The sequence below is a fragment of the Aplysia californica genome, unplaced genomic scaffold, assembly GCF_000002075.1.
Source record: "Aplysia californica isolate F4 #8 unplaced genomic scaffold, AplCal3.0 scaffold00934, whole genome shotgun sequence".
Taxonomy (NCBI): Eukaryota; Metazoa; Mollusca; class Gastropoda; order Aplysiida; family Aplysiidae; genus Aplysia; species Aplysia californica.
This window is the reverse complement of record NW_004798204.1, coordinates 190,732-195,512: the sequence shown is the minus strand read 5'-3', so window position 1 is coordinate 195,512 and position 4,781 is coordinate 190,732. Positions and strand designations below refer to the sequence as shown.

General features: G+C 37.9%; 1 protein-coding gene across 1 annotated transcript in view; it reads right to left on the bottom strand.

The window, feature by feature from the left end:
- Positions 1-890, bottom strand: part of LOC101859280 (17-beta-hydroxysteroid dehydrogenase type 6) — a gene marked incomplete at its 3' end in the record, with an annotated part of 11,157 nt that extends 10,267 nt beyond the window's left edge. The window contains 1 exon segment of the mRNA XM_013089352.1: positions 787-890.
- Between the last annotated feature and the right edge of the window lie 3,891 nt (positions 891-4,781).

Here is a 4,781-nt window from a genome sequence, read left to right as displayed (position 1 = left end):
CTGAAGTGTATTGTTCGGGACGTAAATAAAACAAAACAAAACAAGAAGAACACAAAAATAAAATAAATCACTATTATACTTTCCCACTAAATCAATAAATGTACGAGTATATGTGAACTCAATACCCACCCACGTATACCGACCAACGTTTGTTGTGTTGCTGTTAGGTTATATTGCCGAGTATCTTCGGATTTTTTATTTATTAATTGTTGGTGGAACGTTGTTTCCCCTCACAGCCTGGATTGGGGTGACTATCAGGCTCGAAGTAGCCCGCCTCCGAAATGATCTTAATTTGTGAGGCAGCGTGGTGGAATCAGGCTCTCGTCAAAATGATCAAAGTGAAGAAACTTGCATTTTTCCGCAGGTTTGTGAAATTTATTATATTTTTGTTTTTTGGCTCAACACCTTTCATGCCCATTAAAGAACTCATTTCTGTGTGGATTTTTCAGAAAAACGTTGATTAAAGGTACAAAAAATGTAAATTTTCAGTTACCACGGACTTTTAAGCTAAGGAAATAACTAATTTTTGGCGGCCATTTTCTCTCTAATTTTACCTCTGAAAACAAGTGACCCCCACCTCCTTCTTTCGCAAATATCTCGACTTGTATTCAAGATAAATGGATATTTTTTCATCCAAATAAAGACAGGTGAACAAGCTTTAAGATGATACCAATAACTCTACAAGCCCAAAAATTGACGAGAGCCTGATTCCACCGCGTTGGCTCACATTTAACTGATGGGAGCGTAACCCATCCACTCTAGTATTACAATAAGCCATCTACTTACCGACTGCAGGGAATTGAACAATATTATATTTCCGTGTCACAATGAAGATAATATATATAAATGCGCTGATGCCTTGCTTTACCGCAATCATCGGTCTTACTCTACTGACCGACATTCGCATTATGCCGAACCGACATTCACATTATGCCAAGTCGTCATGCGCGTTATGGTGGGTTCAGACTATAAGGGAATCTTTTTTACGCTTGAAAGTGTCAATGGAAAAACCTCGTGGTGTCCATTTCCGTCAAATAATGTTTATGTGGACATCTTTCAAAGAATTCAACTCACTATGGCTAAATCTATAAAGTCAAAGATAGAGATAATGAACAAAGCTCTTTGTTCAATCCAATTAGATCTAGCTAAAAAAAAATTAGCACGGAATTTAACAAAGATTTCTTTTTCTTGAACTAAACCGTAGACCTTGACACTTACATCTATGTAGTACATGTTTGTAGGAAACGTATAAAATAACTGCTGTAAGACTACAAACCATAGAGTTGGACACAAATTTGTTTCAGACTGTCTTCACTCGTTCCAGTAGTTAAAGAGACAGAGAAGATAACTAATTCCTGCTCTTCTTCGCTAAAGCTCAGTCACAGGGACATCATTTTATGTGTGTGTGTGTGTGTGTGTGTGTGTGTGTGTGTGTGTGTGTGTGTGTGTGTGTGTGTGTGTATGTGTGTGTTTGTGTGAGTGTGTGTTGATGCGTGTGTGTTTATATTATTTATATTTTGAAATATGTATGTGCGTGTATGTGTGTGTGTGTGTGTGTGTGTGTGTGTGTGTGTGTGTGTGTGAGAGAGAGAGAGAGAGAGAGAGAGAGAGAGAGAGAGAGACAGAGACAGAGACAGAGAGAGAGACAGAGAGAGAGAGAGAGAGAGAGAGACACCCAGAGAGAGAGTAAATTATGTGTTTGGCGATGTGCGTGCGTGCAAGCGTGCTGGTAACTGCGACTCTTGCAAGCAAGAGAAGTTAAAAAGCCTAAGTATATATCCGAGCGAGCCTGCCCCGGCATTAATTCACAATACTGTTCGAGCCAGACTTGGAAAGGTCGCCGCAACTTTTACGATTTTTGACCTGGTTTTACAGAGAGAAAAAAAGGCATGTCTTTAGTTAGTTCAAGTAAAGAGCAAATAAAGTGCATGGGCAAAAGTGTAAACTCGCGCTCTTGATTCTGAACTTTTTTGCCCTATAGCCCACAATCGGAGTTGTGAAGTTAACTCTATCATAATAAAGTCATGCGCTCGTCAAGATTATGAAATAAAAGAAATCGACAGTTTTGTTTTGTTTCCTTTTCTTTGTATGTTTGTTTATTTCTTTGTATCTTTATTTGTATGTTCGTTTGTTATTTTGTTTGTTCTTGGTTGTTGTTGTTGTTGTTTGTTGTTGATTGGGGTTTTTAGGGGGGGGGCGTTGGACTTTTTTCCCTTTTGGCTGAATGCTTTATGACCATTTAGAGATACAAGTCTGTGAGGATTTTACCGAAAAACATTCATCAAAGATACAGAAAAATTAAATGGAAATTTGCAGTTTTCAAGGATACTCAAATTTGGAAGTCACAAAACTTTGGAGGCCATTAAAGTTTCTCAATAAAATGTATCTCTAACACCAGGCGCACCCACCTTCCTCAATTGCAAATATCTGGACCTCTATTCAAGATATATGAATATTCTTTTCACAATATGCAAGACAACTGAACAAGCTAAAAACTAATACCATAACTCGACGTGACCAAAAATTCACGAGCACCCTATTCCACCAAGTCGTGACACAAATGTAGTTATTTCTTTGTGCACTTATCGTTTTGACAAACTTATACGGTCGTTCGTTAAATTCATAGTATAAGTTATAATCCATCAGTGTTTGTGCATTCCTAATTATACCAACAAACACAATATCGTGTTTTACCACAAGTACTGGCATGTTACAGGCATCTTTGCCAGGCTAAGTTCTATCCAGACCTAAATGTATTCTGAAAAGCTGGAAGCAACTATATTTCTTTGTGCACCTATTGTTTTGACAAACCTGTACTGTTGGTCGTTACACTCTTAGTACTGGTTATAATCTTTCAGCTTTTATGCTGCCCTAATTATAACAACAAACACATCATTGTGTTTTACCTTAAATGTAAGGCATCTTATAGGCTTCCTAAACAAACTAAAATCTACACAAACCTAAATGTATTCTAAAAACTTGGAAACCTCTTTATTTCTTTATGCAGCTACTGTTATGACAAACTTGAGCCGTCGATCGTTACACTCTCAGCATCGATTATATAATTTTCGTTTTTATGTCTGCCTAGATGTAACAACATACACATCATTGTATTTTAGTTTTACCGCAGGTGATGCATCTTATAGGCTTCATAAACAGGCTAAACTCTATTCAAAACTGAATGTGTTTTGAAAAGGTGGAAACACCTTTACTTCTTTTGTGCACCTACTGTTTTGACAAACTTGTGCGGTCGGTTGTGTTAATCTTTCAGTTTTTATGCATGCCGTATTGCAACAACTAAAAACACAATTGTGTTTTACAACAGGTATTAGCATTTTGCAAGTGGTATTTTTGCGAGGATAGACTCTATCCAAACCTAAATGTGTCGTAAAAATATTGGAAGCATCTTTATATCTTTGTGTCCCGCGCGCTCATATGACCTTATACAATTGCGAGCGCCGTAAAACACTTACCATAAAAAACTCCCAATATTTTTACTTTCATCTGTTCTAATAAGCTGGAAGCGTCTTTACTTCTTTGTCCTGCTACTGTTTCTGAGCAATTTGTGCTGTTTGTCGTTACATTCTCAGTATTGGTTAGAATCTATTAGCTTTTGTGCATGCCTAGTTGCAGCAACCAACCTCTTATTTTGTTTTATCACAGGTGCTACCTTTTTGTAGGTATCTATGTCTGTCCTAAACCATTCTAACTTTCTTTGTATATGTGTTTTATGACATATCTTGTTAGTTTAATTATTATTATTACGTCAAGGGTTTTGTCGTAGGTGGTTGGCTGGTGGTCTGGTGTGGTTTGCTCTTTTTTCCCTATCAAACATATATCGTCCTTATCTCTCCTTCGTCTTTTTTGTGCATGTTTCTCTCTTGTAACACATCTATTCTTCAGCATTTATATAACCTTATTAAGTTGCAAGTGCCGTAAAATTCTTACGAAAAAACTGAAAAGCTCGAAAGATCTTTACTTCTTTGTCCTTTTACTGTTCTAACTTACTAGTTCGGTTGGTCATTACACTCTCAATATTGGCTATAATCTGTATAAGTTTTTTTGCATGCATAGTTGCACCAACCAACAACTTTTTAAAATGTTTTACCACAGGAGCTACATTTTTATTGGTATCTATACATGACAAATCAATGTTCTTTCTTTCATATTTTCTAACACTCTGGAAGTGATACCTTTTTATAGGTACATATAATATTAATGCGTGATTAAACTTTGTCCTTTCCCCCGTGGGATGGAGGAATATAGATAAAGCCAGTGCCCCGTCTGCTGGGTCAATCTTGACGGGAGGGTCATGTACACTCTCGTTGAGAGTAAAACTCCAGGGTATCCCTTGCACAGCTCTGCTTATCCCAGCAATGTGTCTCCTTGTTGGACTCAATGGCGGGCAGGGAGCCCGGGAGTCGAATCAATAACAATATGCACTCACATGGAACCTTCACTCATTAAAAACCCTTCCCCAGCTCCGAACATTAGTAAAAGTCTCGTTTGTAAGACCGACGGTACTGTAGTCAAACATAAATCAAACTCCGTTGTTTCCTTCTCCATAGGTTTGAGACAACATGGCCGTAAGAGTGAAATAACACTGGAACGGTTTTTGTTGTGAGGATTTTCCTTCTCTTTCCCTCCAGTTGACCAGTGCTCTCTAATTTCACAAGCTGTATTTTTATCGAATGGAACGAGAAGTTTAGAGAACATGGGGAGGGGGGGGAGAGAGAGAGAGAGAGAGAAAGAGAGAGAGAGAGAGAGAGAGAGATAGAGAG